Here is a 15,116-nt window from a genome sequence, read left to right on the forward strand (position 1 = left end):
TAAAAAAAAAAAATACTAGTAAGCCTGTCCTGTTCAGCAAGGGGGAGGCAGCTGCATAGCTTTGTCTGAGTTTGCTGGGCTTTAAAACTAAAAAGAATACCAGAATTAGAACAGTCTCATGATCTCAAGTTTTTAAACACACAAATAAATTTAATAGCTTGAGGTGATTACTGTGAAGAATGCCATCATTTACTTTATTACTGTTTCCTAGTTCTAGCTTTATATAGGTCTGTACACACTGCTTCTAAACAGTGGCATAAAATTCTAAATGATTGTACCAAATAATTTAACAGCTTGCAATAGCATAGGTATTTGCAAAGTAGAAAACTTTTGAATTAAACTTTTGAATTAAAAAAAAAAAAAAAGCAGATTCTACTAATGCCACATAGTTAAGCAAGTTCTTTACAAGTTATCTTTTATACTAATTTTATATTTAATCACATACATTGGAAAAAATAAATAAGAAACTACCACAATCTTGTGTTAAAGTGTTTTCATCTTCTGACAGAAAGATGTGCTAAGAAACAAAAGCTGGAAATAGCATGAAAAGGAAAAGATGCAACAATTAAGTCTTTAAAACAGTTTCAAGGGTAATGCAAGTTGCAGATCATTAACTGAACGCATTGTCTAATGGGCACAAACAATAGACTTCATTTTGAAGTTTCTCTTTTGTCTGCAGTCAAACCTAGAGTTTTATCCAATCTATATAGATGAATCTAGGGATTAATCTGAAGGTTTAAATGGTTTAGCCAAAAGTTGGTCCAGCTTTATAGTAGTGACAGCTGATTTGTGTTGCTTTCCACTGAGATTTCTTTTTTGGATGACCCCCACCCCCATCCCCACGTATTGCATCTTGCAATTAGACTGCTGACAACTCTATTATGCTGACAGCAGAGATAGAGTTACACAAGGAATTATACTGCATGTTATGCTGTAGTGTTACTCACAGACATCTTAGGGATGGTACTTTTTCCTCATGTGCTCTTATCTGTGCTGCAGTGCATCTCAAATTGTGGTTATTCAAGGCAGAATTGGTGACATGCTGAATCTAATGCAACTCTTACCAACAACTTTCCAATATTATGAGCCTGTCAGAATGATGTCAAAGGAGGTTTAAGAAGCGCTTTCTGAAGTTGTTCTGAGTTAATAATTAATGGGTATCTTTCTTTGATAGTTCTTTTATATTTGGATGCAGCTGGCTGGAAATAACCACAAAGGGAACATGATTTTATTTGTCATTAATTTTGACTTTACTTAGCAAATGATCGCGTCCCATCATCAGAGCTTTACTAATCTGGCTGTACTATAATATGAAGATGAAACCTTTGATTAACAAAACAGATTAATCAGTTTCTAGGGTGTATCTATGCACATCTTACCCCCAAACGTCTCCTCCCAAGTAGTTTTCTAGTACATGCTTAGAAATGTGATAACTGTTAAAAGCTGCCAAGTAATCACAGTGAGGTTTTTGATCTAGGTACACATTCATCCTGTATAAGTGAGCGTTTTGCCAACTAAATCAGATGGTTTGTCTGTACATGAGATGCAGATTCAGCACTGCATACTAGGAAATGGACGCATTTTATTTTACACACAATATTATAACAAGTTAAAAAAAATCTTGTACTACCTTTCACTGTGACAATGCCCAACAATGTTAAATGCTGTTTAGATATAAGGCTAAATCCTGCCTTAAACACTTGCTACTTTTACTCTCCATTCCCAGAAATAAACATATATATGCTACAAAGGCATTCCAATTGATGCACAAATTCACATACTTCATTTCTTTACAAAGAAGTCTGCTTGAAGATTGAGCCCTTCCTGAGATTTCCGTACAGTTACAAACACACTGAACTCCATAAAAACTTTGATCAGATCTATTTTGTTTATTAAAATTACCCCATAGAAAATTAGAGAAAAGTAATTAGAATTGGCAAGAGAAAGAAATTAGTATTCTGGAGATTCAAAAATTTGTCTCTGAATGTTTATAAGTACAAATAACTGAGATTATTCCAGATTACTTCAAAATAGCTGTAAATTAAAAAGGAGCTCCTAACAGTCTGGGTGAAGAAAAAAAACCAGTATATGGTATGCATTTAAAGTCATTTGGGATGTTTTCTTATGGGAAAACAAATAGTTAAGATTCTTTATTATTACCCACAAATTAAGAATCAAAGCAAAATCTAGTCATTAACTAACAGACCTCTTATTCTCCTGGGTGATCTGCCCAGTGCAGATGAAATCCTATTGACGCAGAATATTTTACCAGTTAGATAATGAACAAGCAGCAAGTTTATTGCATTGATTTTTAGCACACATTTCTAAGTAGAACCCGTTACCTATTCTCTAGTTACTAGGTGATTTCCATCCTGCGAATCAAGTTTCAGGTTCATAAACAAGCGCAGCCTGCAAGCATTCCCAGTAAGAACAGAGAATTAAGTTAGATTTCACTGTTGCTGTCCACTTAGACACTGCAGTAGATTTCTTTAGATGTGATAAGTATTGCGGTCCCAAGTTTTTAGTGCAGAATGCAGATTCAGTTATAGTAGTGGTTATCACCTGTTAACAATTCTGAAACACTTCAATAGAACACAGCACCCCCACCACGACCATCAGCGTGCATCACAAACATTTCAGCGTTGGAACACTGTTTTGAACTATGAAGGATACCCTCAAGAGTTAAGAGAAGCTTGACCAGCACACCATAGTTCTCACTGATCATCCATAATTGAAAATACCTTCTCTTACTCTCTCCCTCCTTTCCCAAACCCCAGCTTAAAAATTATTTTAAGAAGCTGGCAAGCGTCAGCAGGGAAGCTGAAGGAACCAGGAGGTCTTCAGACTTTAACACCCTGTTTAGATAGATTAAGTCAGGGAAAGATGCTGCTACAGTCATTCTGAATATCTGATTACTATTTGAGCTGGATTTGATATTTGTCAGCAATGTGCAAGGAGGAAAAACTTGCCAAATTGTGCTAAGTGAGCTCTAACAGTTTTTATTGAACACTTCAACAAATCAGCACATACCTCTAAGCATTTGTACACATGCATGTATGCTTATCAGTAATATCTACAAAATGTACTGAAATGAATCCACGCATTAGTCCTATCCTCCGCATTTTCTGTCCCATTTAAAAAAAGGACAAAGGTAACAGAGCTGTAGCAGTATTTGTAATTATGCTCTAAAATTATCTGATTGAAATGGCATATTCTCCTGAGAAACTTCAAATCACATTCTAGAAAGCACTCCAGTATTCAACTATAGATAGAACAGGTTTCGAAAGGCAGTTCAATGCTGAAACCTATGCTATTTCAGTGCCCACTGTTGAGCAGCTCAGTAGCAATGCGTGCATGACTTGTTACTATCTCAGTTGTATTTTAAAGTTTGATATCAAGGGAATGCTTTAGCGTTCAGCTTAGAATAATGTTCAATTTCAATTACTCAATGTTACATTGTTCAACTAATAATTTTTTTAAAGAAATATTTCAGGAATAATTATAACTGCAGCCACTCCAAACAGCTGCAGAAAACAGCACACATTCAGAGTCTGCATTCATTTCATATTTTTCTGAACCAAATGATGTTTTGTGCAATTTACAAACAATTAAACTGGGGATAAGCATTTCAGATGAACGCACAGCTCAAAGTGCATAGTTAGATATAGGATTTTTCTAGTGTTTCCTCAAAGTATGTACATTTATATCCCCATCAGCAAAATATTTTTAATCATTTAAATAAAAACCATTTAAAAACAAATAGTGGTACCCTAGGCATAAAATTTTGATCTTCGCTTCCAGATGGAAAATAGTTGGTTTCTACTACAAAGAAATAACTTGAGAAGCAATTTTCTATTTAAAAAAAGCCAAGTCACATTTCCTGCTGTGTTAGCACTGTTTCACTGATGTGCTTAAACAGATCTTGAACATTTACCACTTCTTATGGGTACATATAACCAGGGCGATGACAAGATATCCATGTCATGGTAAATTGAGAAATAATTATTCTATTCTTTGATTTATTACATCAGTTGTGAAGCCTCTAACTGGAGCTGGGCATTGCAGCCTGCGCACATGTGAATACCTTTATTCGTGTTATTTGTCTCGTAATCTGTTCAAATGGGTTAATTACTCATGGGCGTAAAGATGAACAAAATTTGGACCTTGGCACTTCACTTTACCCTTAAATCTTTATTTGCCTCTGTCTACAAGTCTATACCTATATGATAAAGGAGCAAATTACACAGTTGCTCCAGTGTAATTGTTTTAGATGTTTTGAGCTTGAAATAAAAGCTATGTTAATAAGCCCACAGTTGAAAGCTTTGCTTTCTATAGCATTAGGATGCTTGTTTTCATCTGATGAAAATTATTAATACTAACACAGAAATTGTTTTGAAACCATTTATATGGAATATGTACCTACCTCTTTGGTTAAAATCAGTGATCCATTAAGGCTTTTCTTGCTTTTTTCCAAGCTGTGAGCATACTGCGTATTTAAGTGTGTGTAAGAGTGAAGGTGGGGGGTAGGTTTAGCTGAATAAGAGATTGCTTGATATCTTGAAGTCCTTTGAAGAGTTTTATAGGCTTATAAAGCCCAGTGTGAATGAATGACATTTTTCCCCCCTTTACTTTCACATATGGAAGTTTGTTAACCTGCGTTTCAATTAGTGAATATTATTAATTATACTAATTGCAGGTTTAATGAAAAACACATACTTTGAAAAAAAAAAAAAAAGTTAAGCTTAAGGCTGAAATTGTAGCTGTGGACTCTGATGCTATAATAAAGGCTAAGGCAACACTCCTGCTTGTGGAGTTTTATATACTTGTAAATATATTTAATAAAACAATAAAGCACTGGAGATTTTTTTTTTTTTTAAAGACAAACCCATAGGAATATATATCCCATAAATAATTTCAGAGAATCCTGATATTTCTGAACCAACAGTAAGAGCCGTTTGTTTTAAAACCAGTACAAGATGCACTCGAATCCTAACACAACACAAAGCTGCCCTCGTTTTTAAGCTATCTACACAAAAGAAACAAGAACTAATTGCAAGTTATCTGCTAGAACTTCTAATACTTTTTCTCCTGACAAAAGAGTGTTGTACTTTAAGCTGCAATTATACTGTGACACTAGCAACAAATCAGAAAACTTCGATCTAACACTCTCAAGGAATCCCCATCATTGTATTCCTCTTCACAAACTTTAAATTCCAAATAGGAAAGAAGGCTGAATTTGAGATCTCTCCATTTCTTTGTGACTATTTTATTTTAGCGTGCTGTTATTGTACTTCAGAATTAACTCCACAGAATTCTGTCTAACAGCACCGCATACCCCAGAAGGCTCCTTCAGAACGTTTTAAGAAATGTTGGAATTAGAAGCTTGTTGTTTTACATCTTCTACACAAAGACTGACAAAACACGCTACTCACTAGAAAGCAATTCTTTTAATCTAGCCTCAGTGTTAACTAAAGAGAGAAAGTAATGTAACTAAAGACCCGAATTTAAGAAGCTGACTGCGCACACGGGCTCACACAGCACCTCGTTCATTCTTTCACAATGCAGTTTGAAATAATCTAATATTCAGTATTGAATGTTGTAGAAATAAAGCTACTGTTGCTATTCCAAAGAATTACACCTGTTTTTTTTTTCCCCTCTGGTTTTCAAACCAGTGCTCCATCGACTGCAGGATTTTGTTAAGAATGTGTTTTAAAGCACTGAAAATGTTTCCATCACATTATTATTACACAAATTGAGACAAATGTTTGCATAATGAAGAATAATTTTATAGTCTATAGGAGTATGATTAGAACCATCTATTGGGAGGGGGGCTGAAAATGGAAAGATGCAACTAACATTTATAAATTGCCAGTGTAAAATTAATAATGTCAAACATCTTTTGAAATAGTATGCAGGGCAGTCAGCAATGGTTTTATCTCAACCATTTTTATAATATCGCTGTTGCATTTTCCACAATTAACTGGTAACTTAATCCATCAAAAGTACATAAAATTAAATCAACTATAAGGAGATGAAATTACTCTTCATACTTCTTTCTTTCCATGCCGAGAGAACTCCAAAATTACAGTAAATTAACTAGGTTATTGAAATCCACTTGTGATCTTGATTTTAGACTTAAAGAATACTTCAGCAAATACTTAAACAGGCAGTTATTGTTTATATAGTTAACAAAAAGCGTGTGCAGTTTTAGATAAACTCTATTCACTAATATTGATAAGTAAATAGCTGTTTGGAATACTTCACTGTAGCCAAAAACATTCACTATTGAATACATCATACACCTTATACTAAAATACAGGATCATATATTTACATCTTTGTTATTTGTCTTTTTCCTAATAAGAAAATATGAATATGTATATTTAATATCACAGCACAGAAAATAGCAGGTATAAATTACTTCAGTGAACATTCAGACAAAAACAACAAATACTTCCCTTTCAAAAAAAATTGGCCCTAATCCTGCAGTGAGACCACAGTCCTGCTAAGGGTCCCTTCTGAACGCAGTGTGCCTCAAACGAGGACCCTTCACTGCCTCGCAGCTTCTCTCTTTATTTGATCTACTATCAAATTAAAGAACTCTGCAGCTTGCAGAATTTTCAGATAACAGATTTTTCCTCTTATAACTTTATTTTTTTAAAATGAGTAATGATGTTGCTGTTGATACTGTTGCCTCAACGTCAGAATTAAATTGCATGAGAAGCTGTATCTGGTTCAGAGGTTGAAGTACTACTTTTCACTGTATATTAAGGCTCTATGGGAAGACACCTCTGAAACTGCCTTTACGAAGCAGTTTCAGGGCACGCTAAGGCTTCTTTTATTTTCTGTCCCCCTGCAGAAAATTTACTGTCTACTCAAACCAGGAAGATTTTCCCACATGTACAATAAACAAAAAAATCTGCACAGAGATCTCTCCACAAGCTTTGGCCCATGGTGTAACTCCCAGTGAAATCAGCAGCACAGAAATAGCTGCAGTCCAAAACACAAAGCATGATCCCTCCGGACAAGCAGCTGCTGCATGCATCACACAGGAGCCGTAGCATGTAATAGCTCCTGGGTCACCAAGGATGTCCACAGTAAAAGCAGTCAGCTGAAAAACAGCCAGTAGCAACTTATGGCATGGATCTGTCAAAGATGCATTTGCAGAGGGTCTTCATTGGGTCCCAGCAAACACCAGAGCTTCTGCACTAGGGTCTACAAAACCTGAAGCAAGCTTCAGGCAGTGCAAAGGACCCTCAACACCATTCCCAACATCACAGTAGAACAAAGCAGTCATGTCTTATTTCTAAGTCTAAGTTTATGTGCAGGAGGGATGCAGTGTACCAACTGCCCAGTAAACACAGAATGCCTCTAGCTTCCACTTCAGATCATTTAACAGCTTGCAAGCCCTTTGCATTAAGCTCTAGCTTTATAGCCATTCCTGTGGCATTCAGGCTTTACCGCTAGAATGAAAAGCGCTTCCAAACCCTTTAGCTCTAAAATTACTACAACAACTTAAACAGTGACAGAAGGGCTGGAACAGCTCTGAGTTCCACCTGCTCCAGAAGGAGCTCCATTTCCACCTTTGCAAGGAGCACTGCAGGAGGAAGCAGCCAGAGACGCTGCTCGCAGCTTGCTGAGACAGCAAAGCAGCCACAGACTGCTCTCAGGTTTGGTGGTTTGATTTTCCTAATCTTTCTTACACTAATAAAACAGGTTTGTAAGATAGCTTCAGGAACCAAAAAAAAAAATTCTTCTGTATCAGAAAGAAGAAACATATTAGCATTACATTACACCAAGGTTTAATCAAGCCCTGCTCTTCTGTTTTCAGGTATAATTCCTCCGAAATCAATAGGAATTTGCTCAGATAAGAAGCAAGGATCACTCACTGATAAGTCTGAAGTTAAAATATCCATTGCTTCATTATAGACCATTTCTAGGACTAGGTCTGATTATTCTTCTGCAACAAGGAAAAAGCTAGGCTCACACATTTCAAAACTAAGGGTGAGCTGGTAGGGCTACCAAATCTCCCTCAGCATCAGGGCACACTGAAAAAATGGTAACTCATTGCTAATACCCTTTAGAAGCCTCTTATTTTTGTCTACATGAGTTCATTAGGATTACTCAGGTGACTGATGCTACACAGTAAATGTCTCCACGATTGCACAAAATGCTGTCTTAACAAAAAATCAAAATAAAATAACTTGTTAAGCACATAAAAATGCAGCTGAATGATTCACAGGCAATTGTTTTACCTCCATATACCTGCACACTATGAAATAGTCTCTAATAACAAGACTGTGTGCAAGATGTCAGCCACAGTGACTGTAGTTCTGCAATATCACGAAGCCTAGCGCTACTTCCCCTGCCATCTCCTCCACTAATGCTGCACCAGCATAAATCTGATCTTGTTATTCTCAAGTCTTCAATGGAATCAAATGGCTTCTTTCTAGATTCAGGAGTGAAAGCAGCCTGCAAAAGACCTTTTTTTTTTTTTTTTAAAACATTTCCAAAGCCCAATCATCTCAGTGAATTTAATTTCAAGTCCAATCCACTCTCTTGTAGGATTACTGCAGCCCTTCTTTCTTGCCTCCCTTCCCCAGAAGAACATGAAGGCTACTCTACAAACATGTCTGATTGCAATCCCTCCTACAAACACCATGAATCCTTAACATCCAACAGCAAAACACTCCACATATTCTACTAGAAACACTGCACAAGAGCATATGGAACTGGGGGGGAGGGGGTGTCAAGTGGTCACACCCCCACATCAGACTCAGCTGAGTATGGCCCTGGAACAAGGCAGCTGCTCCCCCCAGCAGCACTGGGGCCAGACTCTTCCCTAGTGGCCGTGGCGACAACATACCCCAAACTCTCTATGGGTTGAAGTTTGTTGTCCTTTTCCAAAGGCAATGCTCAAAATCCACTAACCAACCTATTTTACAAAATAAAAATCACCAAGAACTTCAAGCTCTTTGCGTATTGAAATCCATGCACAGATATACACACATGTATTCTGTTGAATACATTTAGATCCAGGCAAAATACAAATATCCAACTGATTCATCACAGATTCTAACACATAAAGCTGTATGCATTTATGTGTACTTCTAGAAGCAAGCCCAACTACTTCAACAAGCCTCCTTTGAAGGGGGGAAAATATATGCGGAGAAATTACTTCGTGTTAAGCTTGAAAACTGTGCAATTTTTTTCCTTTCCATAATTCACTGATTGATTCCTGATTTGGGGTCCTTGTGGGAATTTTGTCTGATAGGCACTTCTGCAGCAGGTGAAGTGACAGCAAGTCTCGGGTGGATTTCTGGACAACAGAATAATATCATATCACGACGCCTGCGCAGTGCCCTCTCCATGCACAATAGCTCTGAGTGGCAGTGCATGGTAAGCAGATGAAGCAGTAAGAAGTATATGATCTGATGAGCTTGGCTAAGCTGGGGGCGTCTCCTCTACTCGGCTAAATTAAAAACCTCCCTGCAATTTCAGCCCTAATCACCCCCTCTGATGCTGTAATTGATGATGGTCAGTTAACTCCTTCGTTCCCAAGGCCATTTATCAGAACCTAGGGAACTGCACATTAGCCAGCTTGTCATCACGTATCAACTGGATTCAACATTCCTGGAGCATTTAGAGAGATATAAGATATGAATTACACGGGGAGTAAACATTTCGTGGCAGGCCTCTGGTTACATTAGAGCCACAATGCCTCGCTCCCAAGTGGTACAAGCTGCCTTTAAGCCTGGTTTGTGGAAAATCTCTCTTCGATGGCATTGAGACACACATTGGCTTCTCTGCCACTCTCCTCCCTGTGGCTGGCACAGGCAGCATGCCAGCAGCATTATTACACCCTTGCACCTCCCAGCTGGCAAAATAGCCCTTTGCAGCCTTTACCAGTTGGTGCAAGCTGCTCTAACTTGTGTTGAGAAACCAAACCAGAAAAGTTCTATTTGCATTTTCAGCTTGAGTCCAGACGCAGTCCCTGTATGCTCTATGCACAGGCTTGCTGCTAGCTCCTTCACACATGCTCCAAACTTAATAACAAAGGTATGACTCGTGCTGTTAAAACGATCCTAGAGCCAAACAATATCTTTCTATTCCACCTTCTATTTGTAATGGGTTTTTAGGGAATTGTCTGTACAGTGCATTGTTCCTCTCTTGCAGGATTCTTTAAGCCTAACTCATACAAAGAAAGAAAAAAATTCCATAAGGTGTGATATATGTTTATACTCTGCTGAATAAAAGGCTTTTCAGCACCGGGAAATCTATAGCATGAATTATTCTAACTGATTTATAATAGACAGCAATGCCTTAAGGACCCTATTCTGACTATTTGTGCTTTCATGACAGGGTCAATGTACTAGCTGCACCATATTCAGTAACTAGAGCATCCAAGGTGTACATCCATATATCTGTTTCAGAATGACAACCTATTACTGCACTTTAGAAGAGGGTAAGAGGCAATTCCCTTGCCTTGCCCCCTCCCTTTTTTTTTGTGGGGGGGGAGGAGGGGAGGGGGAGAAAGGCAGGGGAGTGAGGAGGGCAGTGTCAAAAGACTCAGATCTTCATAAAATTCATAGCTCCAGTATCAACACAGCCATCTTGCCTAGATTTTTAAATAGCTCCTTGCTATATCAGGATACCAGCAATTGCTGATGTTTAATTTTATTTTTATTTCTGTTGTGTTCTTCTGCTTTCTTTTTCTTGCATGGGGAATAGGCTGCAAAGTCTTGATAGCATGAAGCTATTTCGCTTCCAAATCACAGAACTGCCACTCCATAAACAGGAAACTGACTCAGGAGATATCTGGGTAACAAAAAAATGAGTCAGCTCAAAGGGGAACAGGGCAGAAACCTCTCTCTCATTTCAGTCTGAGTAGCAGACATTTCAAGTTGCCACAGTAAGATGCTTCGAGAGTATTGTACTCAGTAACAGCTGACTGCTGGCTGGCTGGCAAGAAAATTGAGTGAGCTGGTAGATCTTCCCACCAAAGGTACCATTCCTCATTATCTACCTGCACAGGAGGGCAGTAATCATTAAGTGCTTTGACAGTTGAAAGCATCAATTCTAGACAGCCATTCCTACCAGATAAGAAACTCATCTTGTTAAGAGTATGATATTCTCATATATCACAACATTTTCCAATGAACAGAGAAAAGAAAGTACTACTACTTTTATTTTTCTGGATCCATGAGAAAGGACAGAGTCATGGCTGGATTCAGACAATCTTTGATCAAGATCAGCTGTGGGGTTGAAAACTAAAGATATATTAAACAGCAAGAAAATAACTTTATTAACATACACCTCCCTTGCTGCTGTTATTCTTGAACTAGATCATTACCACCCCACCCACAAATAATCACATCCTCCTCCTCTCCTAATAGTGCTTGACTAATTCAGTACAATACTAAAGTTCTTATCAAATGAGTTCACAATAATTTGGTCCCTAGCATACAACAGAACAAGCCCTGAAGGTCTCCCAGTGCAAACAGGACACACGGCACTGAAAAGTGGTGTCTGCCAGTCAGTAAATGAATTTAATTAAGTAGTGAAGAGGCTGATCTCATATGGCTGGAACCATTGAGCATAGGTGTGTGTGGACATGCACACTCAATACATTAGCAGATCCAAGCCAAAATACAAAATAATCCATAAACTTTTCCAGTTGCAATTAAACTAAACAGAGATCCTTGCTTTGCCTACGCTGGTAGGACATCTTCTGGACTGGACTTCCCAGGAAATACAAAACTATGGTTGAAATAGAAAACACAGAAAGAAATATATGCATAAGGTTATGTGAGTTTTTAATTTTATATTTAATTCTACATTTCACACTGTTTTACAACAGTTTGAAGTCATCAAGACGGGAGAAAATTAAGCCTGGTAATGGAAAATAATTTCAAGTACACCCAAGAACAACATCTGAAGATTAGCATGTTCCCCTTAACAGGTCAGCCTTGATAGCTTTACTCACAGAGAAAGTGTTGCCTATAGTTAAAGGAAACATGCCAAGACATTGAGAAAACTATTTATTTACTAGATATCTGCATGCAAATATGCTTCTGTATCCAAATGACATGCAAACAAGCACCCAATCAACTGTGAAAGATTATGTATTCACTTTTTCTGTACTTGTATACAAAACTACTGACCAGCTCTCTGTATCTGCTCAGGTACTAATACCAGTGCAGGCCACTCCAAAAATATTTTCCCTTTTGCGGCCCCTCTAAGGCAACAGAGACTTCGGCCACAAACCAAATTAATTGGCCAGTGGGGATTTCCCTTAGAGGAGCAAAGCACTCTTCAGCTACATAGGACTGACATCTTACCCCATTCCCCTTTTGCAGTCTGTCACCAATAGACTCATTCCCATCACAGAAGGGACACACCAGCCATATGGCTGCAACGCTTTGTGTTACAGCTACTTGGGACCAACCACCTCGTAACAGGACAACTAGAAGTCACAATAAGCCAGTGCAGCCCACCATACACCTGAGGTTTTCCCTGCAGAGCTCTAGAAGATGGCAACTGGCTCCATGTTACCTTCGATTTAACCTTCTTCCCAGAAAGTGCTCGTGGAGAACACTAAATGAGGGACTCCAGTTAGTTTGCCAGCCTTGGCTGGTTTTCGATTCTTACTTTGTTTTTAAGATTCATTGCAAATGAGTAAAGCATTAGAACATTAACTTATATTGTATTGCAGAGCTTATTCCAGTAAACCTGTCAAAATTGGCATCATGAATAATAATACTTAGCACTTACATAGTGTTTTGTATTTTCAGAGCATCATAGACATTAACTTAATTAACAAGTGACAGTTTCACAAGCAGAAGCTCTCCCTGCAGCACTAGTCTGCATGTCTGAATTTCTCACAAAAATTCAAACTCTGCGTTAATCCACTTGTCTTTCATCCTTCTGAAAAGATTATCTTCCTTTTTATTCGACTCCCTTGGACACAGACACCCATGCTTTTAAAAACCAAGCTATTAAAAAAAAATTTAGGTGGAAGAACAGTGACTTAACATAAGCTAATTGGAAAATCCACATTACCCTACTTTTCAACCTAAATTACTCAAAAATCAGAGCTCTATCAAGTACATATCTAGACAGAATATGTTTCTAAATTGGTATAAAGTGTACTTAATATTGATTGCTGTGCAATTTCCCAAACTGCTCAGAAACAGAAAGACATAATTAGGTTTTATTTGAATTTTTTCCTTCGGGTTTAAAAAGAAAAATGGCAAAAAAAAAAAAAAAAAAAAACCAATCAATACATTAGTCTCTCTGCAGAAGAAAAGTAAGTGAAACTCCTGTCTCTAGAAATTTATACTGTGTATTCATTAGGGAGAATAGTCAGTTCTAGGAGCTATATTTCAGAGAAGATTTGTGAAATCTGTACTAAATTCCAGAGTTTAACCATGCTAGAGTAACATCTGCCTTGTTTTCTACTCATAATCCACCAAGCAGATTCAGGACCTGTAGGTCATAGCTGCTCCAGACAGAAGTCCCCTCTGCTTCGTCCACCTACTCAAGGAAGGGCAAAGTCTTTCTCACCCTGGCCTTCATCAAAGTGGTTCAGTTTTCAGACAAAAAGGCCAAATTTGAGGAACTGCACCAACAAACCTGACTTACAAAAGATCCACGAATGCTGTAGCTCATAGCCCACGCAGGCAGTACGCACATTCACTGCCCTCACATCGTATACCTCCACACCACAGAGTCACTGCAAACACCACCACGTCCCTCAGCACCAGCCTCAGAAAAATCAAAGGCAAACACAACTCAAGCATCTCTACAAGAGAGGGAAGAAACCCTCATTAACACACAACTCTGTCTTTAGCCAACTGAGTGGTGGTATTACAGCTTTGAAGCCTCCCAACCACCACACTGAGCAGTTTCCACAAGCAAAAACCGGTAACTCAAGGAGCAAAACACCCAGAACCAATGCTGGCTTTGGGAAAACTCTCAGCAACAACCCCAGTTCACCCTCCTCAGAGGGCCCAGCAGCAGCCCTGAAGCAATCAACCCCCTCCCCACACACAAACAGCAGGAACAAAGAATCACATTTTAGCAGCGCTTAGCTTACTTACAGATCTGTTGCCTTCTGATCAGCACATCTCTAGGACAGAGCCAAGTGTTGCAGAACCATCTCCTCCAAATCACTCATGAATTCTCATGATAAAGGCTAAGGCAAGGCTATGGCAGCTGAGCCCCATCAAGGTCCTGCTGAAGGCTCACAGCTGCTGGCACTGATGAGGGACCACCACAGCAACGCAGTCCTCCAGCAGCCGCACCTCAGCATCTTTTTTCCCCGCTCTTTTATGGCAGGCCAGCAGCTATGGCTTAAAGCCCAACAAAATGGCGGCTGCGAGGGCAGGCAGAGTTGCTGCTGGCTGGCCAATCTTGTTTAGAGGCGCTCCTCTCCCATTCAGTCACAGCATCCCTTGTCATTACCTGCTGCCTCCATTTTATTCAGTATCTGTGCAACTCTCAGCAGCTTTCCTTAAAATCCCAGTTCCTAAAGTCAAGTCAAGGAGTTTGTATTTTCCTGATCCCCATTTCAAAGGAAAGTTTGCAGCTGCTTGAAACCCCCAGTGGCTACACCAACCCAAATGTGTGGGTGCTACCAGAAAAAAAGAAAAAAAAAAGAAAGAAAACCACAAAGCATCAAAAGCACCTCTCCATGTTATGAGCAGCTGAGGACTGTTGCAAGCTGAGGGCTGTGGGTTCCTTCCCTCACAAAGTGCTTGGTCTGCACACCTGTGTCTCTGGAAAGCAGCTTCTTCATACAGCACAACTGCTATGAGGATTTGGTGATGACACGGATGTTAATTTACTGTGTTATAGTTACACTGGGAAGTGATGTTTCTTTCCAGTTACTTCTTGTGCAGATGAGGACACAGACCTGTGTGTGCTCCAAGTGTGACAAGCAGGAATTTAGCAGCAGGAAACAGAAGAAATCAGCATTTCTCCACCACAGCATCACTAACAGCCATATAGCCTGATTATCCCACCAAATCTGGCACTTAAAAAAAAAAAAAAACCAACCAAACTAACTTGTTCAGCCAGCACGAGTGATTCTGAAGTCACCTTAACTCTAATGCA

At 38.8% G+C, this 15,116-nt stretch overlaps 1 long non-coding RNA gene across 1 annotated transcript in view; it reads right to left on the reverse strand.

Moving 5' to 3' along the window:
• LOC125698145 (uncharacterized) overlaps nt 1-14,262 on the reverse strand; it is an 80,851-nt gene extending 66,589 nt beyond the window's left edge. Inside the window, exon 1 of the long non-coding RNA XR_007379087.1 lies at nt 14,102-14,262. This is a non-coding gene — a long non-coding RNA (uncharacterized LOC125698145). The remainder of the gene's footprint in view (nt 1-14,101) is intronic.
• Nucleotides 14,263-15,116: the final 854 nt, after the last annotated feature.

Source organism: Lagopus muta, chromosome 10 (assembly GCF_023343835.1).
Source record: "Lagopus muta isolate bLagMut1 chromosome 10, bLagMut1 primary, whole genome shotgun sequence".
Taxonomy (NCBI): Eukaryota; Metazoa; Chordata; class Aves; order Galliformes; family Phasianidae; genus Lagopus; species Lagopus muta.